This window comes from Rhipicephalus microplus, chromosome 1, assembly GCF_043290135.1.
Source record: "Rhipicephalus microplus isolate Deutch F79 chromosome 1, USDA_Rmic, whole genome shotgun sequence".
In the NCBI taxonomy this organism is placed as follows: Eukaryota; Metazoa; Arthropoda; class Arachnida; order Ixodida; family Ixodidae; genus Rhipicephalus; species Rhipicephalus microplus.
The window spans coordinates 214,091,678-214,116,534 of record NC_134700.1 but is presented as its reverse complement, the minus strand read 5'-3'; the positions used below and the strand labels follow the sequence as shown (position 1 = coordinate 214,116,534).

Here is a 24,857-nt window from a genome sequence, read left to right as displayed (position 1 = left end):
AGTGGATACTCTTGGAAATGTGTACGTGGTGAGCACATTTACAAACAAGTTTGTGGAAAAGAAAACTTGAATCATGGCCACAGTCGGTTCCAAATAAAAGGACTAATATCCATAATTTATTTAAAATTCACTTTACGCTTATTAAAATTGTGCTCTGTTCTAACTGTTTTGCTGTAAAGAGGCTGAGCTACTCCTTCCTGATCCATATTGATAAGTTCTGCAGCACAACAAGTACTGAATGGTACCGAAAATGAACAATGAACGAAAAAGAAAAAAAACATGATCTTGCACTAAAACCAGTTGAAATAACATGTCAGTGTATTGCTTTCGTATCTTACCTTCTTTATACTCATACTGTATTCAAGTAGAAAGTATAAAAACGCATGTCATTGTCCCTGTTAACACCATGACTCTTTAGGCCTCAGTTTGTCTCTCGTTTTTTTTTCGATTGTGTGGCAACTTCGCTTTCTTTTACAATTGTAAACAACCATTCTGTCAACAAAAATAAACCTTGACCTGAAACGTTTTACTAGGAACGCATCAAAGCAAACGCGTTGATAAACCAGAAGCCGTATGAAAAAAAAATATTCTCGCCATATTTGTCTAAATATATGGCCACCTGCTTTATGGAAGTAAAGTGGTAAATTAAGCGCCATATGCAAAGGATATGACAAAAACCACTTACGCGGCTTCTATGTGAGCAGAAGTAGCTTGCCGTTCCGTGAGGTTAATAAGGTCTAACGAAGCTTCCGGAAAGCACGCTTTATCAGCTTGTTCAACACTTCCTCTCGTCCTGACGCTGCCACGCACGACAGAGTGAGAGAAGGAAACTAACGTATAATCTATAGTGATGTCGCAGAACGCCACCAAAGTGTGAGTAATTTATTTTTTTCCTGCCTTTTTTTGGCTGCATGAAAGAAAGAGGTGATTCGACGTCGTTAGTGTAAGGGATTGTGTTCCCAGTTAAGGCACCAAAAATGATGAAATAAAAAAAAAAACACCTTGTCGATGCACTTTGGTTCATTAATTCCGCAGAACATTAGAGCCAGTTGTAGATACAGAAAAAAATAATACATGAATGCCAACTAATGCTCAAACATGCCCTCTTCGAATTTTTTTTCGCGTGTTTCTCTGTTCCCAAAAAATGTTTACGAAGTGAGGCTGCTAACAACACAGTAGACGAAGCTCTCGGGTGAATCGTTTGTGTGTTTATATGCGTACGCTCGCTCAGGCAGACTATGCACCCGCACCCAAGAACATGCATAACGACTCGTAAAACCACGCGCCCACTCTCTAGTAAATATTAGTAAAGATTTCTGGTTACGCCCTCACATATGACCGTATTATGAAAAGAACACGACAATTTCAATCAAGCCCAAATTAGTTACAGAATGCTTTGTTCATAAATAAAATTCGCGAGTGTCACCAATCTTGAGGCGAGAAATTGATGAGTGTACATATAGAAACAATGAACAGGCAAGCAGTTATTGAAATCTTTAGGTACAATAACACGTACACGCTGGTTCTTTCTTTCTTATTATTCAGCATGCCTCCGCAGCAAGACAGTTACAAAAACAGAACAATTATCTGGTTAAGTACGCGCATTGTAGTGACGGCTTGTGCGACAGCATAATGACCTGCACCACCACGGCGGTCAAGTGGCTAAGGTACACGGCTGCTGACACGCAGGTCGAGGGATTAAACCCCGGCTTCGGTGGCTACGTTTTAGATGGAGGCGAAAATCTTGTAGGACCGTGTGTTCAGATTTAGGGGCATGTAAAAGAGCCCCAGGTAGTCGAAATTTTCTGAGCTCCCTACTGTGGCATCTCTCATAAGTAGTAGGTGGTTTTTAGATTTGTTAAACGCCACATATTAATCATATCAAGCAATCACCATAATTACCTGTAAAAGTCAAGTCTGAGCAGGGAGTGTTATATCGGTGCTCGGCAACATGGTACTCGCCAATGTTGAAGATGTTCACAATCAAGTTTGGCACTGACGACTAAGCTAATTACTTCAACAAGGTGATAAAACTTGCGTTAGATGTTGTCGAGCAAGACGCGTTAGGAACGACACCATGTTGCCGGTGTAATTTTCATCATGGAACCGCTGCCCAGGCTCCATGCTTTAACGGCAAATATGAAGGTGAGTCCGCAAGTCCACATTCTAAGTAGTCAGGTTGCAGATGTCTCAGCTTCTACAGGCTATGTCCGAAACAGAGACGCGCTTACCCTCTGCTTTTATCATTTCGACGTTTTGTGTCACAAGCTTAACTTAACAACTTAACAGTCACTTCTCAAGCAAAGCATTTTTGAACGAGCGAACATATATGATTGTTGGTGCAGCTCTATCCTGTGTTTTTGACATAAAATAGCCAAAAAATGATGTCGCAGCGAATCCTCAAACATGTAGGGCATCGAGTAACCACTGTTCTGAGACAGTTCACTTGTCTCAGTTAAACCTATTGTTTATTAAAGCCGTCATTCGCCAAAAATACTACCCATGACGAGAAATCCATGAACAAAGCAGGAAGAAGACCGGTTGGGCTCCTGTGATTTAATGAATCTATCAGGATAAAACGTGGCTGAATAACTGAGTAATCAGTGCATGACACTGTAGGTTGCTTGAATTTCACTAACCGGTACCAGTCTCGCCTTGCTCTGTTCCTTCTAGAAATTGCGTACTCTTATTGTTAAGCATTGGGCTCTGCCACAGATTGACTAACTTTGCCAAAAAGCAATCTTTACAGTAAATGCCTAACATACAGCAAGCCGTATGCTACTTTAATCTTTATTCTTTATTCAAAGGCTACCCAGCATTGCTCAAAGGCGTTAAAGCAGGGGGGTTACAGACATCGCTGAGTGATATGATAGCCTAGCTTTAAAAAAAAGCTAAACATGTTGCATTGCTTCAACTTACCCGATAACAGCATCTAGCAGCCAGAAGTGTGTACGAGATGTTACAAGGTGCTCAATATTATCAAGAGTGTAATGTATCCTAGAGAATTTTAATTGTGAATCACTTTCATAATTTTTGTAAATGCTGAAATTATCAGGCAGACACAGAAAAACATTTAAAGAAGTGGCTCGCAGAATTCAGCCACCTTTTTAGAAATAAATTTTCAGTTTGCTACATTGCCCCGCAAAGTGCAAAGGGCGCACAGAAACGCATACTATCTGTACTCGAGGCTTCTTTGAAAACATTCATTTGATTCTTCGAGCACTTTGGGCAAGCGTGCGTCCATAGATTGTGAGCCGTGGTCATGAACCCATTGCAATCATTGAATTCATTATATAACTTTGAAAAACACCTTACCTAGACGCTCATGCATATCTAACCAAACAAGGTCATGGTAACCATGTACAGAAAGAAAATCGTAAGACTCGCGTAACAATTCATGTAGTGCTAGATAATGCACTAAATGCAGCTCCACTTCTGTGAAACCCGACGAAGTGTGTAGCACCAACACTCAGTACTGTTCGAAGAGCTTCCGCTGCTCGTTCAGCAAAACCGTCGATGACGTCAATAGTTGAGGTAAGTACGTAGCATTTCCCCGGCAGTAGTTAAACCATGTAAGGTTAGGTTAGGTTAATTTGGTTTTTATGGCGCAAAAGAAGCTAAGACTGTGCTGCGCCAGACACAAGACTTTCAGGAATGGACACCGAAAAGATGAAATTTTAAAGCTTATTTACCAGATTACATTCTTTCAAGAAGTTAAGCACGCCAGGCAGAGGTACTAGAGGGTCATCTCCTAGAAACAAAGCAGGGTGTAAAGGTACGTGTTGTTTGTATAGCTTGCTAAAATATTTTTATCTTTGTGTTTTAATGATAGAACATGTGATTAGGATGTGCATAGGTGTTAACGCTTCTTGGCATTTTTCACACGTTTGTTGTTCTTCCTTTGCTAGTAAGAAGTTGTGTGTCAAGTGTGTGTGTCCAATGCGAAGTCCAATGCGTGTCCAAAACCATGTAAGGAAGATCTACAAATTTGGTGTGTGACATGCACGCTACTGTTTCCTGATTTTTCTTCAATGATTAGGATGTTGTAGGTAGCCGGTGGATCCGGCAGTTGTTCACCCTTTCAGATGCAGTGATGAAGGCGATGGAGAAGAGCCGGTTTGGGGAGAAATCACGTGCTTGGCAAGGCGGTCACGCCCTTTCACCGGTGTCACATCACAGGGTTTAAGGGCGAAGCTCGTTATTGTATAGGTGACACCCACACCCTAAGGAGCTAGATCGGCTTATCAGTCCTTGTCCGTCGTAGCCACCCCTAGTAGTCGGAGTGTTCACTAGATGGCGCTCTGACACTCGCTTTCACCACCAGTCAACTAACGCGGCAGCAACTCGAGAGCAGTGGTCACGAGTTCATGGACAAAGTTTCTTCATTAATATGTGAGGTTGAACGTCCCATACCCATCACATGTTTATGAGAGACGCCGTAGTAGAGGACTACGAAAGTTTCGACCACCCGGGGATCTTCAACGTGTATCCAAATATGAATACCTGGACCTGAAATATTTTCGCCTCCATCGCACTGTCACAGCCATGATTCGATCCCACGACTTGCAGGTCAGCAGCCGAGAACCATAGCCACTAGACTACCGTGCAGGTTGGGGGGGGGGGGAGCTCATAGATGAAGTGCTCAACCGAGACCTTGCGGTTGCGGCGTGCCCAACAACGTAGAATACTGGCAAGAATGCTGCACGGAACTCTTTTCCGTGAATCATCAGCTAGGCAAACCGCATGCCTTCCTCAACCCATCTGCCAAAGAACTACACAAAGGTAGGCTACTCAGAAGGCTGGAACGGCTGCAAGTGGAACTGACAGTTTACCGATGTTGCTCTAGAGCTTTGCCCACTCATTATAATTCACTGCGTAAATATGCTGTGATTTTTAAATGTGTTTGGCAATTTTGATTTAATAATTATTGTGATAGCACTTATATAGTCATTCTTGGCTGATTTTTGCCGTCACCATTGCCGCGATGTCTCGGAGATGTATGTGCATGTATTTATATATAAAATGCACAAGGGAAAAAATAGGAAAAAGAGAATTCAGTGCACCCACCGGGAGACTCGACCCAGTGACCACTCTCTGTTTAGCGCGCTGCGTTGACCAACTGGCCCACAATGCTTTCGATCTCAATAACGGCGAGCTATGTATATGCACAATTTACCACTTGCTTATTGTCAATCGGCTTGAAAGAAACATTCTCAAACAAAGTTTGTATATGTTGTTTGTATTTTTGCAGCACAAAAAATGAGACAGCTAGATCCACCAAAAGGTGGAACTAGTTAACATTCTGTGGTGGGTGGGAGCCATATATCATGAAGCAAGCAAGCAAGCAAGCAAGTAAGCATGTCTCACCAACCAGCGGCTTCCGGCGTTGATGACCACACTGCGATGTCTGGGACAATCTGAGGTGGTCCTTTCGGTGAAGTGCATTGAAACTGTGGTTTTCGCTACCATCACCGGTATCGTCTACGTCGTCTGACGCGAAGGAAAGAAACGCTGGACAACCGCTGGCGAAAGCGCTGTATGTAGTTTCAGAAAGTCCCAATGAAGTTCCAGTCGCACTGATGCAAGGGGGTCTCGCATACGGACGCAGACAGAAGAAGAGCATGCTGCTGCGCGTGAGAAAAACGCCGCAGCTTAGCGCACATTTATCTGTGACCCTTAGATTTTGTATGGTTCCTATATCTCGTAGCCTTACAAACTATACCCAAAGACTCATGTAAGGTATGTAGCATGAGACATGCTACCCTAGAGAATATTTTGTGGGAATGCGCACAGGTACAAGACGCCAATGCAGTCTTCCCAGAACAGCTTGGGTTGTGGTGGAGAGCCACGCTGATCAGCTCAGATCGGGCAGATCAAATATGGGCCGTCCAGCGAGCCCGGGAGGCGGCTGAGAGACAGGGTCTCTTTACCGCCCCTGGCGCGGCTTAGGACTACGCCTCAATCCGCTGGTTAAAATAAAGATTGTTCACTCACTCATTTCGTATAACACTGAGATGGGAGATGATTTAGACTCGAACGAAAAGTTTTGAAGAAACCCGACGTTTCGAAACCAACTTGGCTCCTTCCTCAGGGGTGACTGGGGGACGACGTAGCAGCGGTGTCTTCAAAGCACTCGTGGGGTGGATAATGACCCCCCTCTCTCTCACTCGTTATGCCATGGAGCGCAGTCCATGTGTATACACTGGGGAAAGGTTTCCGAGAGAGCGGTTGATGTTATGGGCTGTCCTCTACATGTGCCACGACTCAAGTAATAACCTTCTCCTCCAGTTTGGCTCGCTTTCAAGGATGGCCGTCGCTTCGAAATTTATCCGGTGATCCAACGTCTCAACATTTGCGGCGACTGCGCTGCGCTCTTTGTAGAGCTGCCGCACATTGTTGGCGTGTTTTTTCAGTCGTTCCGGTAAGTTTTTCATCTCGCCGATATAGGAAGAGGGGCACTCGGCGTGCAGCATTTTGTAAACGACACTGAGGGTCGTGTTTATTGTTGGCTGGTCTTTCGGGCGGGGGAGGAGGCGGCCCAGCGTACACGAAGGCACGTGTGCGATGCGAACTCCTTCCTTCTTGAAGATTCGCGCCAACATCCCGCTGGTTCCCTGAACGTATGGGACCGGTACGCGTTTCGGGGGGCTGCCAATTAAGGTCGATTGGGGTTTTCGTATTCTCTGTTGCTCTGCGCGGCGGACGGCGGCTCGAATGAAGTTTTTTGGGTATCCGTTTTTTTTTGAGGTCCGCAATTACGCGGGCCTCCTCTTTCTTTTGCTCTGTGTCAATGGAGAATAAGTTCTTAACTCTCTGGAGTAGCGTGGTCACAACCGAGGCCTTGTGGCAGGGGGGGTGGGAAGAATCAAATCGAAGGTAGCGGCCAGTGTGCGTTGGCTTCCTGTGAACGGAGAACTCCAGGCCGTTGCGCCTTCTTTCCACCTGGACGTCGAAAAAGGCCAGGCAGTGGTCGCTTTCACACTCTGTCGTGAATTTTATGGCTGGGTGCACGGAATTTAGGTGCTGTCTGAAGTTCAGACGTCTTCATGACGCTAGACACATTTCTGTCGAATGTTTACATTCAAGTTCACATTGAGTTGAGTTGCTATCGCAATCAATGCATCGACCTTTAGTCGAAACTGTGACGTTTTAAGCTTACTTTTCGGTTATTTGTGTAAAGTTTATTATATAAGACCTCATTCGTTCCGGTAACCCGCTCTTGAGCATTTAAAGCCGTGTAGGCTTTTATTCACCTCTTTATCAAGAGCACTGGCACGTCACACGAGATATTTAAGGGGACGACATTCCAGGTCCCTAAAATGATACGAACTTTAAATGGCTGGGAGGTGGTAAGTGCGGCTTCTTTCTCTTAGACCACAACCATTTCAAGGGCAGCAAGCTGCACTCGTACGTGGGTCATAAGTTTAACTGTTTCTAGGTCCTTATTATTGCACTGTGTTGAAATACTCGTGTGCTCAGCCATTTACAAATCAGGACTACTGATTACTACAAGTTTGTGCCAGGCAGTGTGTGTGTGTGTGTGTGCGTGTGTGTGCGTGTGTATGTGCGTGTGTGTGCGCGTGTGTGTGCGCGTGTGCGTGTGTGTGTGTGTGTCTGTGGGTGTGTGTGTGTGTGATTGAGAAAGAAAGACAGAAAGGACAGCCCACGTAATGCATTGCTGCGCATTCCTAATTATACCACACCCAATACAATATAACGTCAATACGCTACCACGCGTTACGAAGCTACGCTTTGTGCAGCTAAAGACAGAAACCTGCAACATGTCATTTAATGTTGCGCAAGACTCTTGCTCTTCCATTCAGAACGTGGGCATTGGTGACTAAAAATTCGGGGAAAATTAACTGATAATGAGACTGCTATAAATTTGCTTTAGTGCACGCGACAGCATCCGTTCGCGTCTGCTGGAAGGACAGGCATCGTACGAAGAAGCACGTGTCGGATAATTCTTGTAGGGCAAGCAAAAGACACGACAAGGACAGACGGTCCAATTAGATTCACCTAATTGTCTTGTACCTTGCGTAGCTTCATCTTCACCCGACGTAACTGCAACATTTCCCCGTGATACTATCAGATAAAGTACGCGTGGCAGTGTATATGCTTGGCTGCGCCAGTTATATACATGCCAGTGATCTGTGCTCAGGTCCTGTTTCATCCAAATTACACATTCCCGGGCTCCTATCAATGTAGATTGGTATCTTGAGCAAGCAGTGCGAATGGCGTTAGGAGACAATCGGGTCCCCCACGCACCTGTGCTGGGAATCGACCGCGTTTCAGCCCTCTTGTCTGCATATATTAATAAAGACAAACTGAGAAAGGTACGACCTATATGGTGTAGTTGCCTTGGCATTCCAATGAAAAGCTACAGGAGGAGCGATAATTTATTACACGACATTGGACCACACAAAATGACAGCGGTCAATTTCTTTTATTGAATGCTTTTAGTCCTAAGCTGATGCTTAGGGGTGGCTTATCCACTTCGCTAACAAAGAGTATAACATTGGGAAGTTGTCAATAGCCGTGAAACAATCCTCCAATGTTAAGTCATTGAGGCACAAGCAAAGCATTCTGCGCAGCACGCGAATGGTATTCCGTTCGCGGGGTGCACCAATGTTTTTTTTTCTTTTTTTTACAGTAGCATATTGGGCGGACAGGACATTATGTACGGCACGATTATTTAGGCAAAGCACGTACGAATCAAGAGGGCTGGTCATGCCTTCCGGCATCTGTGTGAAGTCTGCACGTAAAACCCGTAATTATCCTAACATGCACAGAGCGTCACCCTGTCGGTGCTAGACAACGACGACTCCTCCCTTTCGCGACGCTTACAACCACCTATTCGGCCTTCGCATTTGTCAGCGCCTCGTAAACGCTTTCGTGAGCGTGAAAGCTAGATGTTGGCTTCCATACTTTTTCGCTTCTTAAATGCTACGATGTGGCATGCTCATGCGGATATGTTAATAGTATGGCTTAGAGTTAGTGCTATAGCCATGCGACCAACACAGCAATTATGTATCCTAGTGTCATGGCTTTTTTTTCCCTCTTCGCCTGTACTTACGGGTATGGAGTCTCCTATAAATTGACTAGATGTAACTCTGGCGGTAGTGTTGTGAGATCTCGTTGTGTCGAGCAGCCCGCTCTTGGAGTGAACGGACACAACAGACGCGGTCGGAACAAAACAAGCCAATACAAATTGATTTAACTACTTTTAGAACGACGATATCGTCAGCGGAATTATTATATCATCAATTGTGATCAGCGTGCTAAACAACTTTACACAATATCACACCCCACTCAGCAACCTGACAAACAAGGCGGTGTCGCCAACGTTTGGTTCACCACAAGGGCACCACAGTGCACCATGGTGCATGGCCCGCGGTGCCGTGCACCGGGGTCCCACTGCGAGAGACACCCGTTTACGCCAAACGCCATGTGCAAAAAAGAAACTCGCTCTTTTCTTCTGCGCCGCCTAGGCTTGCTGCCAGTTAGCCGTCATAGCCAGGTGTCACCGCCGGTGCTGCCGATCTAACAACCATGACGATGATGCTGGTGATAAACGCTCACGAGTACAATGCCACCTACCACCCGGTCATTGTGAACCCGAAATGCGGCCTATGTGCAATACACGTACGCAACGTAGCGCAAACAACTTTAGAGGCAATGTTAGCACCTCCACGTTGTCTACGAGAGCTGCAAAGCATGGTGCTTCAGCTGGCATAGGACTGACGGGTAGTGCGAAAATTTGTCTAATTTTTCTACGTCTGGCCTCATTTGGCTTCGCGTAGTTTGGACAATTGGCAAATGTTCAGCAGGCGCACTTCCACACGTGAACCTTTTAGGCTCACCAATTGAAATCGTGTTTTAAAGTTCACAACGACCTGTTCTTTTGTACAAAACGAAACCAAAAGAACAATTAACGAAGCTACAAATGAAATCAAATTGTGCGAGCACAAAAACTAGGCTAATTTCTGTGCTACCAATACTCATGGTCCTTCAATGATCGTAGCGCCAGAGTCTTTCAAGTCATTTTTTAGGAAACTTTATGCTTATGAACTTGAAACGTCTATAAGTATGTGTAATTTTTTTGTGTGTCACATTTGCTTTTTGGGGCATTCTTGAGTTTTGACGCCCGTATGTTTGCCGCATGACTGGTAGTGCAGCTTGAAGTGGTCCACGAGGCATTTGCGTCACCCATTGAAAGACCAACCTTACTTAACGTGACAATTTGCGTTGTCACTAGTCGAAGCACCGTTCTGTAAAACTACGATACAAAGCTGTAAGATTTAGCACATCAGTATCGGCATTTCATGACTTGTCTGTCTACTTTTTTCAAGAGTCCTTACCACAGCGCATACCTGCCATAATGAGAACTTCAGCAATTTTGTACAAAATCCTATCTGGTAGGAAAAAGGCATCAAGTCAATTAAACTAAGCCCGAACCACGAATAAAAGCGACATAAACGAAAGACGTTTCGTCTTTCTTTTATTTCTCTTTATTCATAATTGGTGTTTATTTGAACTTTCTTCCCAAAAGAAAACTGCTGAACAGTTGATTTCGTATATGTGAAACTCGCAACAAAACATGGAGGAATTACTTTGAAATTTCAGACTATTCAGTTTACAACTTTCAATGAAATTACTGTATTTCCAGAATGACTATCAATGCACAAGTTGGCTTCACGTTACTGCTCACAACATCACAAGAAAAGCACCTTCACGGCAATCTGTACAGCTTATTTATTTCTCAGTTTCAGTTTTTATTTATTAAAACTACAAATTTCACAGTTAAAATTTGCAGACGAGGGTCCCGAAGTCAAGCGACTGCAGTGGTATCTACGAATTTGAATTCTGTATTTATGCGTGAGTTATATGCAGGGGTGGAGTTATACGCGTGGATAATAGGGTAAAAATGTAACTTGTGCCTCAAAGTTCCTCCACTCAGTTGTGCATGTTCATTGGGCACCGGATGCATCTAGTCTGCCTTAGCTCTAATGTCAGCTTTCTTTTGAACGACCTTGCCAATATCGAGCACTGTGTAGCACCTCACAATGACAACCAGTATGTCTGCTTGAGAGTAAAGCGTAAAGACCTCAACTAGACCACCACGGCGGGGCATGACTAGAGGTGCTGCTCAAGAAGCGACTTATCATATTGAACATACTTTAAAATATTGTCAACATGAAGCGAAATTGGAACGGCTCAGAGCGGTCCGTCATCGTGCAGAACAAAGATATAGGCGCACTAAGTTTATTCACGACTTGAAGGAGGCAAGGGGCCTACAGAAAATAAAAATCAGCGGCGAATCAATTCACTTCAGTCCTTTCGGGGGAAATCTCTGTGCGATTTTTAGATCCACACAAGCCTTTGACGTAGACAAGGAGGATTGTCCGTGGCCTTCGAACATCGCCACATCAACATCGCCCTTTCCAGTGTCTGTCTCTCCACCAAGGCCGCACCGAAATGGAAGCACCAGAAGATTTCTGCAAGAACATTGCCGGTCAGGCGTCCGCGTGCATCACGCGTCTCCTAGGAAACGCTCCAGTCGCCAGAGATTCAAGGATGGACACCTTTTTCTCTCTGGAGAAACTCCAAGCGGTCTTGACGGCATGCGAACGATCTTCATCACCTCGTCCGGATGGCATCACGTACATGGCTCTTTGCAACCTTGGTAAAGCAGCTCAACGGGCCTTTCTATTTGTGTACAACTACTCGTGGAGCAGCGGATTTGTCCATCGTTCATGAAACTCCAGCCGCCTCGTCTCTGTGCTTAAACCAAGTAAATCTCCTCTAGACTTGACCTCTTATCGCCCCGTCACGCTTATCAGCTGTTTCGGAAAAGTGATAGAGAGGATAATTTTTGCTCGCCTAGAGTGGTACCTGGAGCACCAAGAGGTATACCCTGGTGCTATGACGGGCTTTCGGCGTGGGCGGTCCGCAATTAATAACGTTATTGGCCTGGTCTCGTCTGTGCAGCATCAAAAAGACTGAAACTTTCATCTGCGGCGTTGTTTTTGGACATGAAAGGTGCATACAATAATGTATCACATTAAGCCATTCTGGATGTCATGGAAAATGTTGGATTAGAGCGTCGGGTTTATCAATAGATTGGCAGCTATTTGAAAGGCAGAACTTTTTTTGTACAGACGAAGAATGGCGCAACAACGCTCCATTGCATCCGTCGTGGTGTGCCTCAAGGTGGTGTTCTTAGCCCCACACTTTTCAATCTAGCGCTCCTCGGCCTGGTTGACGCACTTCCAGAATCAGTATATATATCAATATATGCAGATGACATCTGCATCTGGGCGTCAGGTGTAACACGCCTTCATTTGCGTGCCCGGTTTCAGAGCGCGGCTAAACTAGCGACAAAGTACATGGAAGAACGGGGACTAGAGCTACCATCAGAGAAGTGCTCGCTTATAGCATTAACATATAAGGCGATGAGTCCATGTGTTATTAAAATGAACGGACACACTATCAACTACGTGAAGACCGACCGATTCCTCGGAGTCATAGTTGATCGCGACCTCTCCTGGAGCCCTCACATCACGCACATGAAAACTAAACTCACCATGATCACCCAGGTGCTGAGGGTTCTCGCTGAAAAAACGTGGGGTGCATCGGTACGAGCAACGCTTCAACTCTGCACTGTTCTGTTCCCCGGTTATATGCGATACAGCTTACCCGTGCTTTGCGGGATCCGCAGAACAAACTTGCGCGTCCTCTAGTCGATCCAAGCCAAAGCACTGGGAATATGCCTGGGTCTCCCGAGATGCGCGTCTACAGCAGTGACAGTCATCATTAAGCATGATTATCCAGTCAACGCATACATCCGCGTAGACGCTTTGAGAATGCACCTAAGACATTTTGCCTGGCTTCCATCACATTACCTCGCCTCACTTCGAACTTCTAGGCCCCGTTCAGCGTTCAGTGCAACTGTAGCTCAGCATTGCGCAATGATACCGTTGCACTTCACGCATGCAGCATGGCCGCCGATACCATTGTGGTTCCTACACCTTCTCAAAGCCCATCTTACGATTCGTGGCATCCAAAATAAGAAAAAGTCGTCGCATCTAGCCCTGAAACAGACCACATTACTCTTCCTGCAAGAAAAACACAACGGGTGCCTTCACATATACACGGATGGCTCGGTGTCATCAGTAAGTTCAGCAGGGGCGGATGTTATACCCTCGAGGCACATCACAATTAAATTCATGACATCGCATTTGAAATCATCAACAGCTGCAGAGCTCGCCGCCATACGTGCAGCTTTGCAGTTTATAGTTGAAGAACCTTCGGAAACTTGGTCTATCTTCTCGGACTCGATGGGAGCTCTTCAATGCCTTATGTCACCCTTTTGCCATGAACTTAATGAAGAAATGAAGAGTTAGTAGCTGAAATAAGGCTTCTTCATCACCAAGCAATCGAGAAACAGCACCGCATAGTGTATCAGTGGATACCAAGTCATTGCGGTATATATGGCAATGGCCGCGCACATGAGGCCGCTAGATCTGCACACGACAACACCCAATACACAGCCATCCTGTTCTCAAGAACCGACGCAGCTACAAGACTTCGTTCGCTGGCACGTGACCTCACACTGGTACAGTGGAACTCAACAGCATTCACAAACGCGCGCCTGCATAACTTGGATCCCGATCTGCAGCTTCGTCTTCCCTCAGGGATATCTCGAGCTGAGGAGACTCTTCTGTGCCGTATGTGGCTTGAAGTGGCCTTCACAAACGCATACTCCTATCTCATTGGAATGGCCAGCTCTTCTACATGCACTTACTGCAGCTGCGAAGAAGCAATCGCGCGCCTTCTATGTAAGTGCACCCATTTCAATGCACCAAGACAAGAACTGACTGCAGCTTCGGATAGACTGGATGATCGACCTTTGTCGAAACAAAGGATTCTGGGTCATTGGCCGAGCCTATCCTCAGGCAAGACGGCTTTGAAAGCTTTGCTGCGCTTTTTGCGGACAACTGACGTCAGAGACAGACATTAGTGTATTATACTTTTTGAGGTTGTATGCCTGTCCTCTGTCGCTTTTTTTGTAATTTCTTTCTCTCTCTCTTCGCAACATTTATTTTTATAATATTTTATTCCCCTCACCCTTTTTCCCAGCGCACGGTAGCGAGCCGGTCTAAGAACTGGCTAACCTCCCTGTCCTTCCGGTTAAACTTTCCTCCTCCTTTCTTTTGAGCATCATACTTGGCATGCTTCTTGGGATACCTTACGCAGCGGCAACACCAGGCTTCCTTTCTGCGCATTTGATTGTATTGATTATCACCAGCTTTGTGGTCAACAGCAGATCCTTCTGTTTTACGGGATCTATCGTGTAAGTAACGACTGTAGTAGTGGACAGTGAGCACGCTCAATCAGCCATACACGCCACGACAAGGAATGCAGATAGGGAAGGGCCAGTGGTAGCTTCCACTGGTTTCGTGTGGCGCCCTAATAATAACACCACCCACTGTCCCAAATACACGCGAGAGGCAGCAGTAACTTTGGGGGACATTCTGTGCTGTTCGGTGTTCTGTTTATAAAGTCTCCCAATTTTCGTTCGAAGCTGCTGTAGGTTTTTCTTTTCTATTACGTTATATTTCAGTGTTTAAGAAAGAGTTCAATATATTAGATAATTAAATTTATCTCAGTTCGATGCAGTCGGCATCGAATGGCAAAAATGCTCAATTGAAAAAAGGAGGATGAGGAAGAAAAAGCATCTAGGTCAACCAGACATGTGTCTGGTATTAAAAAAAGCATTTGAGAAAACATTCACTTCGGGGTTACGCGTTAATGTGTGCTAAGGACTTCATGTTCGTGTATGTCACTTCTTCCTTCTTTACAGCTGTTATGCTCGAGGTCTGCCGTGTGTCGCAGAGTAATCGTCATCATGAACTGACGCGTGCTCTCTTCCCCTTCTGCTTCACTTTCAAAAGTTGTGCGCGGATTTGTCCGACATGGCATGCTGTAATTGTAATGGGCGAGGGAGCAACAGAGAAAAAGAGAGAAAGGAGGTATAGAAAAATGTTTGACGAAAAATTTCTTGTCAAGGCAAGATTCGTGATCACGTACTCACAATCCGAATGCTCGTAGTCACTCGCTCATTTACGCACGCTAACAGAGCATTGCCCAGCCTTGTATATGATATAAGGTGCAGTACGGTACAGTACAGTACAGTATAGTATAGCACAGTAAATGGCGGGAAAGGGATGTGGGGATGAGGAGTAAAAAGAGAAGTGCAGATGTAGACATAGGTTGAGAGAAATGATAGAAACACAAAGAAATAACTAGACAGATAAAGAAGGAGATAAAATTTGGGGAACCCTAAAGCATCGCCTTTAGTAGTTGAATGCAATAGCGATATTTTGTTCTTAATGCGTACTTTAATCCCTTAGTGTATGAAACCTTTCCCACTCCACTGTGCACCCACTGATTGATTGATATGTGGGGTTTAACGTCCCGAAGCCACCATATGATGATGAGAGACACCGTAGTGAAGGGCTCCGGAGATTTCGACCACCTGGGGTTCTTTAACGTGCACCCAAATCAGAGCACACGGGCCTACAACATTTCCGCCTCCATCGGAAATGCAGCCGCCGCAGCCGGAATTTGAACCCGTGACCGGCGGGTCAGCAGCCCAGTACCTTAGCCACTAGACCACCGCGGCGGGGCATACGCACCCACTATGTGGCCTTAAGAGAATAGGCGCAGCAGCGTGTGCGCCTTATGTAGTGAAGTACCGGCTTTCAACCATAGAGCCATTATAATAATCACATATTCTGACGCCAGTTGGCAATGGACGCTTGGTACCACGTATTATTACTGCAATATTTCATGATGCATTGTGAAGCATGTATACGGGACGCCTGTGTTTTGTGAAGCATGAAAGATACTTACACTGCGTTTCCATGCAGAAGAAGTTCTTTTCACTGCTTTCGCAAGCATAGGCATGGCCGTGTGGTAGAACACCCGCTTGCCACGCAAACAACCCGAGCTCGATCGCCACTTTAAACCGACCAACCCTGGTTTGGTCCTCACTGGGCTCGAGGATTTTCTATCAATTTTTATTTGCATCATTCTGGATTTCTCGAATACGCAAAAGATTATGATGATTTGTCACTCACAACCAGCGACACTGACGCCGACACTGGAATTTCTGCGTATTCAGCTCTTTGACACTATCGCTTGAAAAAGACGTAAAAAGATGAAAATGTACAGAAAACATACTCGTATATGGTATAGTTGAGCAAGGGTAAAACAGAAAAAGTTGAGAAGGCAAAAGCCTAGAAACGTCAGCACCAACTAGGCGCCATCAGCCCGGCTGTGACGCAGCTTTGCATAACTAAGTGCAAGCTGAAGTTCTCGTCTGTTTAGTTGCGTGTTGCTTCAGTGCCTCGTAAATGCGTAGTGAGCTAAGCAGGGCAGACAATGCCTTTTTTTTTGTTGGAATGCCTTCAAATATTTAGTTACGAGCAGTCCCACGCCGTATAGGTTGCTTTGGTTGGTTTATGAGGTTTAACGCCCCAGAGTAATTCAGGCAGGCTGTGAGAGACACCCTTGTGAAGGACTATGGATGATTTAAGACCACTTAGGTTCTTAAATGTCATTTTACATCACACAGTTTATGTGCCCCTAACTAACACCTCCATAAATATGCGACAGCTGGGATGCAACACAAGTTTCCCGTGTCAGAAGCCGTGCACCATGGCCTCCGCCACCACCACTGCAGCCTGGCATACCGTACAGTGAAACTCCCCCGTCCATTATAAGAAAATATAATTAAGAGGCATTAGGGAAGGCTAATTAAGCTCCGTTAGCTTGAAACCTGGAGAAGGACGAAGCACGCAGTGTTCACGGGTCTAATCAGAGCCCCAAGTTTTAGTGGCTTAGCGCTTAATCCTGGGTGCTTTGATTAGACACAGAGGCCCGCAGTCTTTACATAATACAGACGCGCGAATCTTCCTTGCTCAACGACGCCCAGGAGAATCTTCCCACTGGCACTAACTCGCAGGTCAAGATCCAGTGGGTGCCAGTGAACTTTTGTGCAGCGGCGGGTAGTCTTTATTTTTTTTTCAGTGAAAAAACTCGACAGCAGGCGCTTCCTGGGCTGGCGTTGTCTCTTGCGGGCGAGGAGGCGTTGTCGTTACTAGCGAACTGGTAGCTCAGAGTTCAACGCAAAAAGAGCGCTTCCCCTACGGTTTTCATATTCATCGCGCGCCTTTCGATCGTTCCCCCCAGGTGGCTAGCGCTGAACTGGTGGCATTCTCTCTTGCGCTAAAGCTAAATCTGCCATCAAGATAACAGCAGCAGCAGACGACAATGCACGCTGATACGCGGAGAAGCTAAGGTGCTTCGCCCTTGAAAGCCAAACTGCGCTAATTTTTTCCAATGATAAATACAGTTCATGCGTATCATCGTTTTCTAAGTTTGATAACCTATTCAGTACTGCAATCCAACGTAACCGCTTTTATACTAGATTTTAACTTTTTTGGCTACACACCAGTAAAGCTTGAAGTAATCCGGTGAATTAGCAAGACACCTATGAACTTATAACTGAGCATACCACCACAGTTTTAAGGCTGAACGTGCAATCATGAACTTATCGATGAAGTTCTAGGTGTAGGGATCGTAGAGTTGCCTGTAATAATAAATGCGAAGCATTCCTTTGCGCACTGCAAGAACTTTTGGTTTCCGTTCGTCCGTCCATCCATCCGTCCATCCATCTGTTTATCCACCCACCCACCCACCTATCTATCTATCTATCTATCTATCTATCTATCTATCTATCTATCTATCTATCTATCTATCTATCTATCTATCTATCTATCTATCTATCTATCTATCTATCTATCTATCTATCTATCTATCTATCTATCTATCTATCTATCTATCTATCTATCTATCTATCTATCTATCTATCTATCTATCTATCTATCTATCTATCTATCTATCTATCTATCTATCCACCCACCCTTCTATCTATCTATCTATCCACCCACCCTTCTATCTATCTATCTATCCACCCACCCTTCTATCTATCTATCTATCTATCTATCTATCTATCTATCTATCTATCTATCTATCTATCTATCTATCTATCTATCTATCTATCTATCTATCTATCTATCTATCTATCTATCTAACTACCCACCCATCCATCTAACCACCCACCCATCTATCTAACGATCTATCTATCTATCTATCTATCTATCTATCTATCTATCTATCTATCTATCTATCTATCTATCTATCTATCTATCTATCTATCTATCCACCTACGTCTCGGTGCTCTCATGATCATCCTCTAAACTTGAGGTTCACGAAAGTTAGTATGGGAGGGTAAGATGATTTGAGGATTAGGACGCACTAGTCATGGCTTTAATAATGCCGCAACATTGCCGCGTACGTCGTTACTTTATAAAAAAATCAATGGCATATACCCGGAGGTGGGTATGTGACGGCATTAGGAAACTCTACCACGTGGAAGGAGCCTAGCAACTACATCCCTGGAGCACGTTGGTGCTTCTCTTTTTTTTCTTGAATGAAAGAGTAATGTTTAGCGGAGGGAGGGAAACATAACCACGCATGCGCAGTAAATAAGGAACGGTATTGGATTACATATTATAAAGCCTAGAATGAGCAAAGTGTTGAGCAAACCATGTTTCGAAGCCCCTTGTAGCTGAAAAGAAATGAATGGCTAGAACTACACGGATAAACGAGAACTATAAAAGCCGAAGAAGCTCTTGAACAAATGAAACAAACTTAAGGCAAAGACTCTGTCGGGAATATCATGCCCACGCTACTCTTCTTGACGTCGCTGTCAGTTGCTTTCATTGGTTGTGTCTGACAAAGAAACAAGCCGCTCGAACAATACCCCTTGAGAAGCACTGCAATGACCGTTTGTAGCCACGCACTCAATGGCTCTGCCCGTGTACATTTCCGGCTTCTTTGCTGACGTGACCGCAGCACCCAGTTGGGTTTATACATATTTTGATTTTTTTTTCATAGCACTGACATTTCTGTGGGATGTCGGGCGCACGCCAACAAATCGAGGGAGCAGTGAGCGTAACCGACACAGGCACCAATGAGAAATTTGCCGTCAAGCTTGAAGGACTTGAGGGTTCGCTTTGTGGAGTTTAACGGGTGAACCTGAAGTACATCACCGTATATGAAAGCCGTGGTTGGCATGGAGCGCGGGCTAAGCTGGCTTTATTGTTATATCGTAAAAGAAAACTGCTTCCAGACGTCGGCTGCTTCATGGCATGGGCGTTGCTCCAAGTAGCTGGTTTTTTTTTCGCCTTGATGAGCACGGCAGCTGGACGCACGGCTTGACGTTGTACATTGTTTTTCTTTACTCCACTGCAGCTTTTATGAATCTCTCTCAGAGAGATCTGCTTCAGCTGCTCCTAAAAACATTTACGCATATAACGTTTCGATACTCATAGTTTCATAAACTTAGTGCGGAGCCTTTGCATGCGCACTTCGGTCAAAGCATCGGCAACTGGGCGATATGCGTGCCATTTTTTCCTCCTTTTTTATCAAAAACAAAACCTATCGTGCCTAGAAACGAGAAACTAGAAAATGTGATGTCGTTTATCAATAATGCTAGCAACTTTCTGCTCACTATTTATTACGAAGAAAGCCCGAGGTCTCGCTGTGCGCGCATATTGCTCATTGCGTCGAACTGCATCTTGCTTGCCGCATTAAACAGCCGAGCAAAATCGAACCGATCACTCGTGAGTTACGGCCTCTGGAAGGAATCCACTCGTGATGGCAACAGCTGGGAGCCCGGAAGGGCAAAACGTAACGGATGGGCATTCGGCTAGAAGAATGTGACGAAAGTCGCGATGAAATTGACATATATCTGCTGCCACCGATATAATTTGTTGGTTTCTTTCGTTTCATTAGTTTGTTGTTTCTCTTCTCCGTGGAAACAGCAAACACAAATACCCTGAGTTTGCGTATTCGCACCAACAGCGCGAGGGTAAGCCCCAGCTGCCAGCTTATCAATGGTTCGGCGCCTCGATGGCCTGTTTATAACGTCTCACACCACGCGTTATTTAACACTTTCTGAAGTTTTGCCATGGAGTATGCGCGCGAATGTGCGGAAATCTCACTTGCGAAGTACAACGCTGCTCTCATGAACGCAAAAACGTGACAAGAGCAAAAGCGGTGAAGGCACACGTATACAAAAAGAAATAACGGCCTCATAAAGCGGGCCTCTAGTGACAAAGACGACTTATCTTGCGACCTTTCAAGCGTACGATTATTTATTGTTGTGTGTGTGCGTGCGTGTCTCTGTCTGCGTGCGCATTCGTGTGTGTATGTTTGTCTGTGAGTATGTTTCGTTACTCATTATTTTACTCGCCGAACACTTTGCTCAATGTTAGAGTAGCTCGAGCGCTCTTTCTGCATTCAACTTTTTGTATGGAGATGAAGCAGAAGTGAAATATTAGTGCGAATATTTCAAACGTAGCTTATTTTTTATTGAAATAATGAAATAGGAGGACAAGTTGGTGCCATTGTGGTGCCAGTAACTACTCCTTCTCGCTTAGCAGGTATAATATGCAGTAAGAAAAACAATAAACAAAATTCAATACTGTACAACACCCGATATGAAGGTGCAGTACCACCGGACATTGCATCATTAATCAGATGCATCTACTATGTTTATATGCACACAAGTGTTTTAGCATTAGTTTAAATTGTAGCATGTCACATAGTTCACATAGTATGAGTGCACTACTTCAAGTAGTAACAAATTGTGGCAGTTCACATGTGGTCATTCAAACTCAAATATACTGTATTGCTTGACATACGTAGGAAAACACACTGAGATAAATGATTACATGGTTTTTCACTGACGAGCATTGCAGAAATCTGCAGCAACCTTTTTAGCGGAGTTGCTGAAGTTGAAATTTAGAGATAGCAGCTGCGATGCAGGAGCCTAAAGTATATTTCTTTCTAATCAGCCAATGAAGTGATGTGTGTGAAGAGCAGTAAATGACACTTTTTGAGTGAGTTAGTGAGTGAAGGAGCCTCCCTTCATATTACCAATGAAGAGCTGGAGCCCAAAATGAAATATAAGAAAGAAATGAAGCAGTTCTGTGGTTCTGATTTTAAAGACAATAGCCTTTCTTGGGGACCTTCGACGCAAAATTATTGGTCTGTCTGTCTTTCTATTTGTCCTCTCTTAACGTTACTTTAAAAAACACCAGACAATACCCCTAACGACCTACCCCATCCACAGCGCCCATCAACATTGCTCAAGGTGCAGCGTTCATATTTGTACGATTGTCAATTGAAAATAAATTATTTCGCATATCTGAGGCACCATGATAACAAGTCAATGTTTTCTATGTGAGAAATTATACTAGAAAAGTCAAAGATAAGTAACCCTAAGCACGGTAGCGTTTATCATGCTGTGCTAACGATGCAAGCTTTGCTAAGACGACACGGTGGTGGCATGTACCCATCGCCTTGCGTTCTACAACTTATCACCTTCAGGAAGGGCGCGCAAGACGCGCGCTTCGTTTTCCAAGAAAACTGCCAGGTAGCGCTAATGTCTCACGTGTGACGTGACTTGATGTGCTCGTTCGCCCTGCGCTGCACGTTCGAGGCACTGTAACGCCTCCAAAATACCATTCACCCATTTTCTTGCTCAGAACATCAAATAAACGTTTTGTTCACTCTCTCCAGACGCAAGACTACCGTCTTTCGAGGACATTAGTAGTGTAACATGCAGATACGGGGCAAATGTTTCTGCCTCCAAACTTAAACTAGAGTTGCTATACAAGTAGATATACAAGAGAAAACGTTTGCAACGACTTACATAATGCTAAGTGCATAATTCAGAAAAAAAGCTTGTGGTTCAGCTTAGATCCACCGGCAACCTACAACATCCCTAATCTGAAATGGTACTTAGCAGAGAGGTCTAGCCGCAAAGGCTAAACTATGGTATAATGAATCCCACACATGTCCGTTCTCTTTTTCAGTATTTCTAATGTCTCCAGCAACGAGAAACAGGTCCCTGCTGAGTGAGAGATAATTATATGCATAGTCGAGGTATTCGAACCATCAGAGGGAAGGCACTGCTAATATTGACGCTTCTACATCGCTAAAACACAACCACCGTTAAAGGATTGAAGACGACCCAATGACCAAGCACTTTTTTTGTTGATAAAAAATATTTGTTTATACACTATCACGTGCAGTCATTAATGTATTTATATTTATTTTTTCAAGGTTTTTCTAGGACTAGCACACACGGCGATATAAGAAACAGACCAGTATTGGCAGGCAAGTGAACCTTGTACATTGTGTGACTAAGTGCTGTTCGCGAACCTCGAAAGCCGCATGGTATAGCCAGGCTGAATGCTAACATGGTACCAATACAATCATTGAAAAATCACCGTATACCTAATTCAACAGCATGGCTATTGCGTCGCACTTCAACAAAGCCGTTACGAAGTACGTATAGTTTTTTTTTCATGACCCCTAAGTAGCGTTCAAGCCTAGATTAACTATGGGCTAGCGAGGGCGATATCACGCCGTCCCCAGCAACGAAAGCCAGTTCAATGCTTATCTAAATGTGAGTCATTATGAAAGCATGAATGCATCTCTAATAAATATGGTCCTAGCTGGCAATTCAGTCATGCCTTTGCAATTCACCCAAGCGCAAATGATCGAGCCCCAGAACGAGTGGTCGAAGCCTGAACGACGATTCAGGCGTGCTTTTGCAAGAACGTGGGCAGTAATCTGTCTTACGTATTGCAGGCATTCTTCCACCGTTTGAGATAAGCTACTTTCATTCGGGCAATGCATGCACTAATGAATCAGTCCACTCAGTCTTTGCGCGCCAGAATAACTTGCGAGCTGCTTTGGAAAAAGCAATGAGGCGCTAGATAAGTCAGCAGCGTGAGTGTGTAAATGGGAGCTGACGTCGTTGCCCCAATCAGTTCGCTTGTGAAAGCCCCGCCAGAAGAACGAATAGAGAAGTTAAAGCTAGAGAAATGATAACGATAAACCAAAACTTACTCGTTCTTTAGCGCAGGGAACTTCAAAGACGTGAATGGTGACGAGCAGTTCTTATTTATGCTTTCCATGTTGGCGATGACCGGCCTCGAGAGACCAGCTGATGCAGCGGTGCTTCCAAGGGCACACGTAGATGTTACGTAAGTGACGCAAGACTATCTTTACAATGCTGTCAGCGCCACGCGTGGGTCCTTATCGTGGCCATGCAGTAGCGCCTGTACACGATGCGGCTGTCAGATTTCACGTTTGTCACGTCGCGCAGCAGCAGCGAGGCGTGTCGACTGTGTGCTTAACATGTCACTACATTTATGGGAGCAGTGCTTCGGTGCATGATGAACGGACTCTAAATGAGACATTTCGTAGAACTTGAGACTGCAGGGATTGGTGTCCGTGGCCTTTCATGTGTCATGTCAGGTAAACTTGTGAACGCGATCCCATGCGTCAGCGCAGGTGCCTTGCTTACAAAACCTTCAAGAAATTTATGCGTGTTCAAAAAACTGCCAACCAATTTTCGCGTGGTCTGCTTTCCTTAGCGCAGCAGAAATCCTACTCGTCACTTTGTCCGAAAATAAAATTGTAACGCGAAAGTGCCGCGAAAATTCTCTCATTGGAATGTTTCGGTCTGCAACGCCAACGAGGGCGTACGTACAACACGTGCTTCAAACAGTGACTAGCCGCCGGAAAACAGGTGAGACTTTGTCAGTCAAGCCTGTTTGCGCCCTGTGGCATGCCGCGCGCAAGCTTCACTACTCTACATGCACTCTCAGTTCACCTGTAGTGGTTGCGATGGCAGCGCGGCATATGAGCGTTGAATCTTTTTATCTTGTTCAATGCACAGAATAAAGTGGGGATGCCTTATAATATAACTGCATGCTGCAGTTTTAAGCACGAATTATAATTCACCTAAGTTGCAGAAAACTACGTAAATACCTGCTGCTATTCGAACGACTCGTTGGAGCCCGTGGAAGGCTTGTTCACCCGCTGGCGCAACGTAGTGGTTGTTATGATTTTCAGACCTAATTCAAAATTATCAAAGCAATTAAAATGGCGAAAAAAATAATCAACTTCGCCACTCTAACATTAAATCTTCCCATTTTCACTGTAGTCACACCCACTGACCAGTTGCGGTGCCCTCAAAACATTTCTCTGAATTTTGTTTTACTTTGCGATGAGTCTCTACATAATCAAGTGCCTTGATAATGCAAGAATAACGTTGCAAACGTTCCCAGTATCAGGCCCATTGCAGCATTAGGTGTGAGTGCAGCGAGATATCCTCAATCTAGCGGTACCAGTTGCATAATATCACATTCCTTATAACTTAGATAACACTAGCAAATTGAATTCCTAGCCCATCTATATGGCGCTCAATAAGATACCAGTATTACCAATCTAAACATAGCACGAATTCCATCTTAAGTTGCTTTATTCCGACGTCACAATCATGTTGCCTTGGAGATATGAACGCTACCAACAAATGTTTGCATAGCGCCCGGCCCGGGTGGTCTAGTGGCTATAGGACACTCGGCTGCTGACCCGATGGTCACGGAATGAAATGCCGGCTGTGCCGGCTGCATTTTCGATGGAGGTCGTAATGCTGTATGCCTGTGTGCTTAAATTCGGGTGCACGTTAAACAACCCCAGGAAGTCGAAATTTCTGAAGCCCTCCAGTACGGCGTCTCTCATAATCGCATGGTGGTTTGAGGGCGCTAGACCCCGCATAATAATAATAATAAATGTTTGCATAGCGACTACTATTGCAAACCCTATAGTTGTTCTGAACAAACACAAATTGATATGGTATA

General features: G+C 44.8%; 1 long non-coding RNA gene across 1 annotated transcript in view; it reads right to left on the bottom strand.

The window, feature by feature from the left end:
* Positions 1–23,168, bottom strand: part of LOC142769226 (uncharacterized) — a 35,043-nt gene extending 11,875 nt beyond the window's left edge. Inside the window, exon 1 of the long non-coding RNA XR_012885713.1 lies at positions 23,059–23,168. This is a non-coding gene — a long non-coding RNA (uncharacterized LOC142769226). The remainder of the gene's footprint in view (positions 1–23,058) is intronic.
* Between the last annotated feature and the right edge of the window lie 1,689 nt (positions 23,169–24,857).